Source organism: Sus scrofa, chromosome 13 (genome assembly GCF_000003025.6).
Source record: "Sus scrofa isolate TJ Tabasco breed Duroc chromosome 13, Sscrofa11.1, whole genome shotgun sequence".
Classification (NCBI taxonomy): domain Eukaryota; kingdom Metazoa; phylum Chordata; class Mammalia; order Artiodactyla; family Suidae; genus Sus; species Sus scrofa.
In genome coordinates this window covers 119,712,770-119,726,983 of record NC_010455.5, presented here as the reverse complement: position 1 = coordinate 119,726,983, position 14,214 = coordinate 119,712,770, and the positions used below count along the sequence as shown (strand labels likewise).

Below are 14,214 nucleotides of genomic sequence, written 5' to 3'. Positions count from 1 at the left end.
GAGGAGATCAAAGCTCAGGGAATCTAAGCAACAGGTAGCAAAGGGATTCAACCCCAGGTCTTAAACTTCTAACCTATTAAAGTGCAAAAGCATTTTTATTGTGAGTTTTTTGAACTAGAGAGTTGAAAATCTGTCACCTACAGAATTGCTTGTGTCTAGATTTGGCTCATGCCCACTTCCTCTTCCTTACCCGCCTGTTTCTACTATCGCCTTTTTTCCTTACTATTTTCAGTTGTTGCATAAATACTGTAATAAGAATAAGGGAAATAAATAGAAGGAAGTTTACTCATAATTTCAGTACCCCGAAAATATCCATTATTTTTAGATTTCTATTATTGCTATGTAGTCTTATGCAAATATCACAAAAAAGTGTGCATGCACACACACACACACATACATGCAAATATTTAAGATCCTCTAGGAAATCTGAAACTTGGTGGTGGCTATAAGTTGGTGGTCACAAGCACGTGATTCACAGAATCCAGAGAGAGACTTACACGTAGTTTCCTCTGAGATGACACAGATCTTCATATAATGAAGCAGGCAGCTAGAAGAAAGAGATAGCAATGAGGAAAGGGCTTACTTAAAGTTAGTGACCATTCATCTAAAGATTTTTATTTATTATTATTATTATTTTCTGCTTTTTAGGGCCGCACCTGCGGCACACATAAGTTCCCGGGGCTAGGGGTCAAATCGGAGCTGCAGCTGCCAGCCTAGTCACAGCCACAGCCATGGCAACCGCCAGATCAAGCCTTGTCTGTGACCTACATGGCAGCTCATAGCAACACCAGATCCTTTAACTCACTGATTGAGGCCAGGGATCAAACCCATATCCTCATGGATACTAGTTGGCTTCTTAACCCACTGAGCCACAATGGGAACTCCTAAGGATTTTTAAAACAGCTACCACTACCAGATCCAGATTCTGATTATGACAATCATCCCTCAACAGAAAGCAATGCCTGGTTCTCTAAGGTAAAAACCTTCCTGGTCCTTTGAATGTTACCTTAATCAGAATGATATTGACCAAAATGTTAACAGTGGTTATCTCTGGACGGTGAGATTACAAGTGATGTTTATTTTCATCTTGAATCTTTTTTGCATTATCTGAACTTTCTGCAATGAACATACATTGTGCTTTAAATAAGATTAAAATGGAAGGTAATAGTGATGCAGAAAAATATGTGATCTAAAGAAAAGAGGGTATAAAAATTAGAAGCAAGTATAAAAGAATACAGAAAATATAGTTCCTACCACTGGAGGGACAACCAGCCCCTCCCTCAGATCAGAAAGCTTAGAACCCAGGAAGTACGATTTCTAGTCCAGTTCTCTTTCTAATGCAGCATTTGCTAACAAACTTGTTTCTGTTTGGGTTTTTTTTTTTTTTTTTTTTTTTTTTTAGCTTGGAAAGATTGTTCCTAAACCATTTGTCAACAGAGAAGATTTGATTTTGAGAACATGTTATGGATTTTCTGTAGCAATGGTCCAATATAATTTACTAGACAATAACACCCATAGAAATGTGTGGGAGCTTTGCTGTCAAGTCCCATAGTGTTTTAATAAAGGAACATGTCATTTTTCTTCAGCTAAATTTCAGCTAGAAATAATATTAGATGAGCTCTCATTGCCATTCATTCCATAGCCTTTCTGCAATTTGGACACCTTAATGATTTCATGCAAAATTCACTGTCTAAAAAGTAAAAAGTCTTGGTGGCTTCTGTCTGATCCTGGTTTTTCCTTTTGATGCGAATTACTTACGTGTATCCATCCTGGTAAAAACAGCAGAGTTTGGGCAAACACTGCTCTCTCAGACCCCCGCTCCCTTTTAGGCCTGGAGATCCTTCATCTAACCCAGTTCCATTCTTGTGCCTCTTCCCGCTGGCTTCCCCAGTGCCATTTTTATTAAAGCTCCAGCTCATCCCACATTCAGCCGCATGACTTCTTACAGGCTTCAGAATAAATCACCACATTGCTCCGATCTTGGCTTTTCTGCCCTCGGCTTTCAATTAAATTTAGAATTGACTTTAAAGGTACAACCTCAATGTACATGGTTGAAAATGACCTTGTTTCCCCTTTCCCACCACCTGCGACTTCCTGCTCAGGGCTCTTATACTCCAGCTCCTGGTTCAAAAAGTAGAAACAGGAATTTGCTATATGCTCCTGTGGCAAACTATAAGTCTCAAGCTGTTTAAAGTCTTTAAAGTCCCATCCAAAAGGTAAAGTACACTCTGCAGAGAGAAATCTGGGGGCCTGAATCTCTGGCTCTCTGGCTGCCTGTGTTCAGGAAGAGGCACAGAAGGAGAGGAAGAAGAAGAGAATAAGGAGAAGAAGAAAAAAAAAAAACCTTTGAGTTAAACACTTAATTTGTTTAATTTCTACAGTTTGCACTCAAGATGATTAGTCTACTTATAATACACACCACTATTAAAGTAATTATGTTAACATAAGTGATCTATGACAAGATTACAAGGACACCAAAGCTGACTTGAACATCAAAAACTGACTTTCATCTTTTGTCTTGTCATTTGGTTTTCCACTCATAGCAAGGAATAGAGCATAGTAAGCAGCGGGTTTGTGCTATTTAGAATTGGGCTTGCTCCAGCTGATTTCTTCCTCCTCCCTTTGGAAAGCTTTACCAATCAGAATGACTGAAATGGAAAACGCTTCTTCCTTGATTCAAAACCATCAATTTCTTTTTCTTTCTTTTTTTTTTTTTTTTTTTTGTCTTTTTAGGGCAGCACCCGAGGCATATGAAGGTTCCCAAGCTAGGGATCCAATGGGAACTGTAGCCACCGGCCTATGCCACAGCAACAGTAACATGGGATCCAAGCCTCGGCTGCAACCTACACCACAGATCAAGGCAACGCCAGATCCTTAACCCACTGAGAGAGACTAGGGCTCGAACCTGCATCCTCATGGATGCTAGTCAGGCTCGTTAACCACTGAGCCACGACGGGAACTCCCAAAACCATCAATTCTTTAAGATACTTAAGTTGTATTGAAAAATGGTTAGGTCCCTTCCAATTCAGAAGAGAAAGGGAGAATGATTTGATTGCCTGAAAAAAAGGATAAGATCCAGTATGTGAAGAGAATATATAAGTTGAAAGGGCTCTACAAATGTAACAGGCCAATTTATTCATTCAACCATCAATTAGTTATTGAGTATTTACTATGCATCAGGTTCCAAGGAGACCATACAGTGCTTTTAAGAGCTTAAGCTTTAGTTTTCACACTCTAAAATGGAAATGGAAATTCTTTATTTCAGGGTGTGTGATAATTAAGTGGAAAAGTAAATACAAATCACTTAAAACCAGTTCTTAGCACATAATAAATATTGAATGAATAGCTTTATATGAAAATATGAAAGAAGTATTCCCAAATGCTAAGGGATTTACAGTCTAATGAATTATTATTCAAAACTTCTCTCTTTTGTCTTTGACCCTAAAGTTTGGGACGCTTCAAAGATTCAGCTATGCAAATCTCAGATCAAAATACTTCCCTACAGGAGAGTTCCCATCGTGGCTCAGTGGTTACCGAATCCAACTATGAACCACGAGGTTTCGGGTTCGATCCCTGGCCTTGCTCAGTGGGTTAAGGATCCAGTGTTGCCGTGAGCTGTGGTGTAGGTCGCAGATGTGGCTTGCATCCCGCGTTCCTGTGGCTCTGGCTTAGGCTGGTGGCTACAGCTCTGATCAGACTCGTAGCCTGGGAACCTTCATATGCCGCGGGTACGGCCCTAGAAAAGACAAAAAGAATACTTTCCTACCAATTGCCCTTTAGAAAAATTTACTAAAAAAGGTGGGTGCTTTACCAAACTTGGAAGAAAGGGAAAAGGAATTAACACTTACTGACTCACTAAATGTGAGATCACAATGATTTTGCATCTTTTTTTTCCCATTGAAATCTTATTAAATCCTAATTAATAGATAGTCATGAATAGTTTCATGGCCTAGGTGGGGATATTGAGGCTCCAGGAGAATCAGGAACCTCCCTATGGTCACAGAGCTAGGAAGGGAGAGGATGGAATTCAAACTAGGAAATGAGATTTCAGAGCCCATGCTCTCAGTTAGCATTGCCAGCTGCCTCTCCACGCTAGGCCCAGGAGAGTCATCTTGAATCCTTATCTGAAAACAAAAGAGCTATTTGGGACCTTCTTAAAGTAGTAGGGGGAATTTTCAAGAAGAAAAAATGTTGGAGTTCCCGTCGTGGCTCGGTGGTTACCGAATCCGACTAGGAACCATGAGGTTGCGGGTTCGATCCCTAGCCTTGCTCAGTGGGTTAAGGATCCAGCGTTATTGTGAGCTGTAGTGTAGGTCGCACACACAGCTCGGATCCCAGATCCTGCGTTGCTGTGGCTCTGGCGTAGGATGGCGGCTACAGCTCCGATTAGACCCCTAGCCTGGGAACCTCCATAAACCACAGGAGCAGCCCTAGAAAAGGCAAAAAGACAAAAAAGAAAAGAAAAGAAAAGAAAAGAAAAGAAAGGAAAGGAAAGGAAAGGAAAGGAAAGGAAAGGAAAGGAAAGGAAAGGAAAGGAAAGGAAAGGAAAGGAAAGGAAAAGAAAAGAAAGGAAAAGAAAAGAAAAGAAAAGAAAAAATGTTACAATAATTAATTTCTTGCTCAATCTTCTGACTAGTAGTGTTAGAGTGAGATTCCTTCCTTTCCATTTAAACTCTTCTAGGTAGAACCTTCCTTTTTTTCAATTCTAAAAGATTACTGTTCACAGGGACATGTTTGAAGACTTTGATTCTCCTCTCCTTTCTTTCAATAGCACTTCTGCTTTTCTGGGGAAGAAAACCATACAAAAGTTTAAAAGTGTGAATGGAAAAGTTAGGAAAGAAGGTTACACCATATTGACCCTGTTTTGAAAGGCTATTGCCACCCCCTAGGTTAACTGATCTCTTTCCACACCAGCTCTTCATCTGCTCTTCCTAAATGAACTTTTCAGGCTCTCAGTCGGCCCCCCTCCCTGGACGGTAGGAACACCAGTGATGGCCTATACCAAGCTCAACTCAGGAGGCCAACTGCCTACAGAGGCTAAAGACTTCTCTGCTAGGCAGGCCTCAATAGACAGTTTCTTAGGACTTTAAGGGTATTAAGGAGTTGGGTTCTTCTATTTCATGCCTACCCTCAACTATAGCATGGCTAGACCACAGTGGTCAAAACCAGCTAATTAAAACTATGTCACTCCACAGAAGGCCAAATGGCATACATAAATAGAAATTTTTCTTTCTTACCTGCTCTCCAGTTTTCCTTCCTTTCCTTCTCTCTTTTTCAGTTTCTAGAAATAATTGTTCTTTTTCTAGTGCTTGAAAAGAAGGCACCCCACAGTTCATCTTACTTGGCAGTAGCCTGAACAGCTTCTTATCCTCTCAGTGTAGTCTTTAAAGTTCAAGGATGAAAAAGACTGAAAGGTGAATATACCCTATTTAGCTAACAGAGTTTATAGTTATTTGTCACTCTGATAGTTTTATGTGTGTGTTTGCGTGTGTGTGTTTTAATATTCCAAACCTCAGAAAATGAACCCAATCATTACCAGGGCATTTTGCTAATGACCAAATAAATATATTTATTAAAAACCTCTGGGAATTTGGGAGTTCCCATCATGGCACAGGGGAAACGAATCTGACTAGGAACCATGAGGTTGCGGGTTCGATCCCTGGCCTCACTCAATGGGTTAAGGATCCGGCGTTGCAGTGAGCTGTGGTGTAGATCGCAGATGTGGCTCGGATCTGGCATTGCTGTGGCTGTGGTGTAGGCTGTCAGCTGTAGCTCCAATTTGACCCCTAGCCTGGGAAACTCCATATGCTGTGGGTGAGGCCCTAAAAAAAAAAAAGAAAAAAAAATCATCTGGGAATTTAGTAATTTCTTTTATATGTATATCATTTTCCTTTTCAAAGCACTTTCACATGTACCTGAGCTAGACTCAAATTATAACATCCATTTTGCAGATCAGGAAATGTGACTCAGTTGGACCAAGGGGCATGCCAAGAGCTAATTAATTATAGCATCAGAATTAGAATCCTGGTTTTCGGGAGTTCCTGTCATGGCTCAGGGGAAATGAATCTGACTAGTACCCATGAGGATTCGGGTTCCATCCCTGGCCTCGTTCAGTGGGTTGGGGATCTGAATTGCAGTGAGCAGTGGTGTAGGCCATAGACGCAGCTTGGATACTGAGTTGCTGTGGCTGTGGGGTAGGCTAGCAGCTATAACTCCAATTTGACCCCAGGCCTGGGAACTTCCATAAGCAGAATTCTGGTTTTCTTTATTGCGGACTTTTTTTTTTTTCTTGGTATTACACTATATACAAAGTTTAATTTCTTCATGAAAAAAAAAGTACTATTCCACAAATTGTGCATGCAGCGGCTGTCAGGAACTGGCTTTTTTTTTTTTTTTTTTGTCTTTTTGCCATTTCTTGGGCCACTCCCGCCCATATGGAGGTTCCCAGGCTAGGAGTCCAATTGGAGCCACAGCAAGGCAGGATCTGAGCTGCGTCTGCGACCTATACCACAGCTCACGGCAACGCCGGATCAGTAACCCACTGAGCAAGAGCAGGGATCGAACCCGAAACCTCATGGTTCCTAGTCAGATTCATTAACCACTGCGCCATGACAGGAACTCCAGGAACTGACTTTTAAGTAAAATGTACTATTGGCATACCCTATTTAACATGACTTACGGCTCCCAGGCATTGAAAGACATCTTCTGGAGAAAAGACCTGAAATCACTTCTTTCTTTTTTTTTCTTTAAGGGCCGCGCCCATAACACAAGGAGGTCCCAAGCAGAAGTCCAATCAGAGTTGTAGCTGCCGGCCTACGCCACAGCCACAGCAACATGGGATCCAAGACTTGTCCAAGATTGGATTGGCGTCTGCAACCTACACCATGGCTCATGGCAACGCCGGATCCTTAACCCACTGAGCAAGGCTAGGGATTGAACTCACGTCCTCATGGATGCTAGTCAGGTTTGTTAACCGCTGAGCCACAACGGAAACTCCCTGAGATCACTTCTTAATACAATATAATCATGAAAGAGTTATTTAACCCAAGTTAGTTTCTTTACCTGCAAAATGGTGACAATATTGCCAATCTCCTAGCTCTGGTAGAAGGCTTTAAAATATGACATTTATAAAACCCTCCACTAGTCAATTGTAGATATTCAATAAACACATTGTAGTTATTAATACATGTTAGAATTTTTTTTCTTGGAGAAGAGCTGTCAGAGTAGCAGTTAGGAAGATTAAGGAAAGCTTAGGTTTCCCTCACCCTCCTCAAGGACACTCCACTAGCCAATCATAGCTTCCTCCCAAATTGTAAAACTCCAGATAGAAGGCAGCATAGATAGGTAAAGACTAGATCATGTGAAGCCCTTCAGGCCAAGGTATGGAGTTAGGAGTGGCCTGATCAGAAAGCAGTTTGAGGTTCTTTCTATTCCTCCAACTCACCAAGCTTGTTCCTATTTCTGGGCCTTTGCATTTCCTGTTTCTTCATTTGAACCTCTGATGGTCACTCATTCAATGCATCCAATGCCACTCCTTTAAGGAAGCTACCTCTATCAGACTTAATTAAAATATCATTTTCCTAGAGTTCCCTGGTGGCCTAGCAGTTAAGGACCTGGCATTGTCACTGCTGTGGCTCAGATTCAGTCCCTGGCCTGGGAACTTCTGCATGCTGTGGACACAACCACAAAAAAAATAAATAAATAAATAAATAATAAAAATTAAAAAATAGGAGTTCAGGGAGTTCCCGTCGTGGCGCAGTGGTTAACGAATCCGACTAGGAACCATGAGGTTGCGGGTTCGGTCCCTGCCCTTGCTCAGTGGGTTAAGGATCCGGCGTTTCCGTGAGCTGTGGTGTAGGTTGCTGACGCGGCTCGGATCCCTCGTTGCTATGGCTCTGGTGTAGGCTGTCGGCTACAGCTCCGATTCAACCCCTAGCCTGGGAACCTCCATATGCCGCGGGAGCGGCCCAAAGAAATAGCAAAAAAAAAGACAAAAAAAAAAAATAGGAGTTCAGGAGTTCCCGTTGTGGCTCAGAGGTTAATGAATCCGACTAGGAACCACGAGGTTGTGGGTTCGATCCCTGGCCTTGCTCAGTGAGTTGAGGATCCAGCGTTGCCGTGAGCTATGGTGTAGGTTGCATACAGCTTGGATCCCAAGTTGCTGTGGCTCTGGTGTAGGCCGGCGGCTATAGCTCTGATTAGACCCCTAGCCTGGGAACCTCCATATGCTGTGGGAGTGGCCCAAGAAATGTCCAAAAAACAGAAAAAAAAAAAATAGGAGTTCCCAAGGTGTCTCAGTGGCAAAGAACCTAACTAGTATCCATGAGGACACAGGTTCAATCCCTAGCCTTACTCAGTAGGTTAAGGATCCAGCGTTGCCTTGAGCCATGATATAGATCGCAGATGTGGCTGAGATTTGGTATTGCTGTAGCTCTGACTTGACCCCTAGGCCTGGGAACTTCCATATGCCATGGGTACAGCCCTAAAAAGATAGATAGATAAATAAACAAATACATAAATACATAAATATAAAATAAAATAAAATAAAATACGTTTTCCTACCTGCTACTCACTCTTCAACCCCCCAACCCATTATCTTCATTGGATTTTTCCTCAGCACTTAACCAATACTTGAAATTACATTGCACAATTGTTTAATTGTTGTCTCTCTCCTGCTAGAAATTGTGCTCATAAAAAGAGGGACCTCATTGCCTCATTCACTGTTTCCCCTGTACCCAGAGGAATAAATTGTTAACCTTAGTTATTTAATAAATAATGAATGAATGTACATGATATTGTTATATAAATGAAATAATGTTATTCTCGGACCAGTTGTTAGCACTTTGGATTCCTCAGACAGATTATTTTTTAATCTGATGTAATCTGATTTTAATCACTAAGTTCATTTTCAGCATTACATTAGGATTCTTTTAAAGATTGAAGCTAAATAACATACTCAGAGAAACTATAGAAAATTTCCATTCTCTAAAATTGGCACGTTTCGCTTATAATAATGTTCCAAGGTCAAGACAGCTGGGTAGGGAGTTACCGTCCTGGTGCAGTGGAAATGAATTCAACTAGTATCCATGAAGACTCAGGTTTGATCCCTGGTCTCACTCAGTGGGTTGGGGATCCAGCGTTGCTGTGAGCTGTGGTATAGGTCTAAGACACGGCTTGGATCCCATGTTGCTGTGGTGTAGGTCGGCAGCCATAGCTCCAATTCGACCCCTAGCCTCCATATGCCGAAGGTGCAGTCCTAAAAAGCATAAAAAAGACAAAAAAAAAAAAGAAAACATAGCTGGGGAAATTCGAAATGTAGGTCTAATCTTGTCACCAGTCTGCTTTATTCTTCAAAGGCTGCCATTGCCCTAAGCGATACCTAAAGACCTCCATGCAGAAAGACCCTCCGAATCTCTTCAGAGCTCTTGCTGCTCCCTAAGCGTCATCTCCTGTTCCCCCACATCATTATTCATAACCTCTCCTTTCACTCTCAAAAGTGTCCTGTTTTGAGTAATGATATATATGTTCATCCTACCTATACAAACCTTTTCTGCAAGACCTTCACTCCAACCAGACCCATCTACTGTTTGGTCTCCTAAAAGCAGAGGCTCGCTCTTTCTTTATTTCTTTCTTTTTTAGGGGGCACAATTCAGCCTATAACAGGAGATATAATTCTTCTATCTTTGGGAATGTAGCTTTTCTTTTCTTTTTTTCTAATGGATGCACCCATGGCATATGGAAGTTCCTGGGCCAGGGATTGAACATGACCTATACCACAGCTAACAGCATCGCCAGATCCTTAACCCACTTCACAGGACTGGGGATCGAACCCGAACCTGTGCAGCAAACTGAGCTGCTGCAGTCAGAATCATAATATGCTGTGCCACAGTGGGAGCTCTGCAGAGGCTCTTTCATACCTTTCTTTGAGCAGTGTTTCTTCAGCCTAGTATAGCCTTCATTCTTTCAAATTCCAACTCTAATATCAGCTCCTCCAAAAAGACTTTCCCTCCAGAAGTTTCCTCCAGACTAATTTAGATGAGGCAAACACTGCAGGGCTACTTTGGAATTGCCTGAGGAGCTTTTGGAAAATACAGATTTCTGGGCCACCTAATGCTGGAATGGGTGGGGCCCAGGAAATCTGTTGGCCCCTCCTATTCCCACAACATCTTCTGCATACTTCTACAGGTACCTCTGTTATGACCAACTTACCTGTTTCCTTCATATGACTGTAAAATCCTTAAGGGCAGAACCTGTGACCCTCACACTTATTGCTGGAGCCAGCATTCAGTGACGATACATCAACACACGAATGATGATGGCAAACATTTACAGAGCTCTTACAATGGACAAGGAATTGTTCTATGTGGTTTTTGTGTATTAACTCCTTATTTCAGAAAAAAATTTAACCCCTAGGGGCCTAATAGCCTGAATGCTAAAGGATACTAAGGAGATGAGATACAAAGAATTAACTCTGGAAGGTGCCAAAGTAATTTTTTTTTTTTTTTTTTTTTGCAGCACCCATGGCTTGTGGAGGTTCCAGGGCCAGGGATCAAATCCATGCCATAGCAATGACCCAGACCATAGCAGTGACAATGATGGATCTTTTACCCGCTGAGCCACCAGGGAACTTCCAAATTAAATTTTTTAAGTTAACATTTATTTTAAGATGGAATACCTCTTGAAAGTCTTCTGTAGTCCTATGTACACAAGTAGTGTTGATCATTTCCCAGGTGAGCACCCAGTGTGACTCACAGGGGGACTTTGCAAGAATGACTGGAAATATCTACAACTTCATTCCTACTTCCAAACTTCCTGTTTTGTGATTGGTCATCAGATGTACCTTCCAGTGTTTTATCACCTATCTCAGACTTTAACAAAATATGTTCTATAATGCCAGGGAAGAGAGGAAGGATTGTACCGCTTCACTCTTTTAATGTACACCCTTCAGCTCCAAAATTTAGTGTTCTCTGTGGATATCCTATAAAATTAAGGAGAGCTTATAAAGGGCCTGTGACCCACAGAGAGCTTAATGCATTTTAAATGAACAATTCTGGTAACAGTGTCAGATTATGGATTTCCAAATGGCAGCCACAATCATGATTTAGAACAGATGGTCAAACCACAGGCAACAGAATCCACAGAATTTTCTGCCATTCCCAAGAGGCTAACAGAATCCAAGAGAAGTATCTGACATCACTTAAATTGGTAAACAGCTCAAAACAATCTTAATTAACAGTTCGCTGGAGCACTTAATGACAGAGAGCATGCCTCAGTAGAAATCGGTATTCTTAGGCAGCATTCATATATTATTAACTACATAGGAAGATGGTCTAATGCCCTAGGAAAAGCAGTCAAAATTAGGAATTAGGAAATCTTAGGTTTGGTCTTAGCTCTGACACTAGGTGACCTTGCGCAGTAATTTGAATTTTCTGAACCTGTTTCCTTGTCTATAAAATGATGTCTAAGTTACCTTCTCTTAGCTTTAAATGTGTACCCAAAGCAGTTGGAGAATGGGGAGGACTTTAGCCATAAATGAGCAAAATAAGAATCACTCAAGCATTTTAGATTATAATAAACTAAAATCCATCTTTCAATACAAGAGGCTGCAAAGTTAAACGTTGACTGCTGTGATTCATTTTGCTACTAGAATTACTATGGCAGAGGATATTATTTTACTGGAATTATTAATGCTTGCAGCAGAGCAAACCATCCTGCCTATGGATAAGGATCCTTTCTTAAATCAACAAAATCATGTAACATTGTCAGTTAGGAAATGTTGAACTATTTTTTATATAGTCATCTTTGGTTCTCTGTGTTGTCAGTCTTCTGGAATAGGCTTTAAAAAGAATGGGTAATCTTTTCAGCATTGCTTGTTATCCAGTGCAAGAAACTCTGATAAGGAAAGACTCCACAATGAGCCTCAGCAAGTAAGCAAAAAAAGTTTCAGCCTGAAATAACCCAGAACTAGTTAGGTCTAGATGCCAACAGGCACATTTACTCTGTTTCTTTGCACTCTCCCTATGTTTCTGTGATAGAATTTTTTTTTTTTTTTTTAAAGACTATGTTCAAGTTTTCAAGAAAAGTCATGTTAGGCATGTACTTTCTGAAACTGATGTTAGAAGAGAGGAGAGAGGTTGAAGAGAAGGGACAGGGGAGTAGGAGAGGGGACAGAATTAAGCTCCCGGGAAGGAAGCCCACTGCTTCTCAAGTTACCGTTTGTAAACCCTTTACCCGGTTCTGTTTGGGCTATTGTCCCGGGTAAATCATCCATTGAAAATCAAGCTCTTCAGCTCATTATATATTCTTCATTTGAGGTGACTAGAACTATTTCCTGAAACCTGGTTTGGGTGCTAATTACCTGCTCAAACACCTTGTAAATACCTCCATGAATTTGTCATAGGAAATTTTCACTTTTTTATTTTTCTTAAATTGAGCACACTTATTGCAAGTTCCCCTTTCAACTTCCTAGTCATGACAATACAAGCCTTCTGAGTGGAAGAGCCTTCTGCTGCTCTGGTTACTGTGAAGTGACTCTCACTCCTCCTCAGCTACCCCAAGGCATAGTTTGCAGCTCTGACTCTATTGTAGAGAAATGTTTACCCAAGTCAGCAGCATATTTCTATACAGAGCAGTAAGCTGCTCTTACCTCCCCTGGCCTCTCTCCCTCCCTCCGCAATGAGGCAAGAGCCCCTTTTCACAAATATCCAAAGAAACTAGTACTAAAGAGACTTGCTCTCACAGTTCTTTCTCTTTAGATTTTTAAATAACTGTTTCTGTCAGCCTTCTTCCTCTCCTAACCCTCCAGCGAAAAAACCTCAAACTCATAGTATATATACACACGTCTTGTCCATGTAATAGGATGACATTTCTACCAGTTTTGAAACTGGAAAAAAAATTGACTGGGGGAAAATGTTTATTCATTTCTATATCTCTAATTGATTCAATACAAAATTATGGCATCTTTTCTTTCCTTCCCACATCTAAGCAAATGTATGTCCGAAAACATAAATGTAGGTGTCATCTTTAAGAAAAATAATCAAATTAAGCCAGAAAAATGTGGGACAAAACCACATCAACAGAACCAATATAAGTCAAGATTTTAAATACACATACTTCAATTTTTTATCCCTGGAAAAGAACTGGAAGACTAGAAATCCTGCTTCCTGACTACGCAAGATTTTTTTTTTTTTCTTTTCCTTAAGAAAGCTGAAGGTGAAGCCTGTCTCTATGTGGCACTGTGGTATAAGTGACCGCTGTTGTAGAGGAGAAAAGCCCATGAAGCTTAAAATTTTTGCAAAGAGAAAACAATCCTCCTGCAGACCACAGTAAATAAAATAACAGCAGTGGGGTGATTTGCAACCATGTAACGGGGCTTTTGTCTGGGTCTATTTCTCTAGGCCTTGAGGGTTTCTGTGTTCCTTCTCCACGGGATCTCAGTGTAGCGCCCCTCCATTACAAAGGCCCAGGGCTTGAGCCCCTCCTCCAGCTGTTCACCCCCAATCTTGCCCATGCTGAGGCTTACTTACAGCAGACTGAAGAGTTTCAGTGGGGTGCAGGGCACTGTAATTTAGGATTTCTGCAGTACAGGGTGAATTTTCAAGAGTGTATCAGAAAGGGGAGCCAGACTTAAAAATAGCCTTTACTCATCCTACTAACCATTTCGGTGCTGAACTGGTTTTTAAGACTAGGCCAGCAGGGTTTTTCTCCCTAGCAAACACTAAAATTGCTACAGCTGCCTCTGACCCTTTTATATAAATACAATACTTCACTATGTCTTGGATAACATCTGAATAAATGTTCTGACTCATTATAGAGAGAATGATTTTAAAAACCATTGTATTCTCCTATACGCCTTGTTTGAAGGTAGGAAAGAAGGGAAAGGATTAGAGAAATAGAGGTAAGAGGGAAAGTGAAAGAAAGAAGGAAAAGAGAAATCTTGATGAATGGAGGAGTGAAGCCTCTTGTTCTGGTTTGTACTGATCTTATTTAAGCTTGGGGAAAACTGATGAGTCTGTGATTATTTTAATGACCATGAAACCTGTGCATTCAAAGAAATAAATGAAGCTATGTAATCACCTTCTAAGTAATATCAAAGACCCAGAAAAGGACCAGGGGGAGGGACATCATTGTATAATAGTATTTACATCATAGAGGACACGGCAGGCAAAGGTAAACCAGGGGTTGAAGTATTTGCAGAACTAGAGCCCAAAATTG

The 14,214-nt window shown here is 41.0% G+C and overlaps 1 long non-coding RNA gene across 2 annotated transcripts in view; it reads right to left on the bottom strand.

The window, feature by feature from the left end:
• LOC102159599 overlaps positions 1 to 2,756 on the bottom strand; it is a 48,299-nt gene extending 45,543 nt beyond the window's left edge. Inside the window, exon 1 of one of the 2 annotated variants that reach the window (XR_307062.3) lies at positions 498 to 2,756. This is a non-coding gene — a long non-coding RNA (uncharacterized LOC102159599). The remainder of the gene's footprint in view (positions 1 to 497) is intronic. The other variant, XR_001300456.2, reaches the window with a different exon arrangement.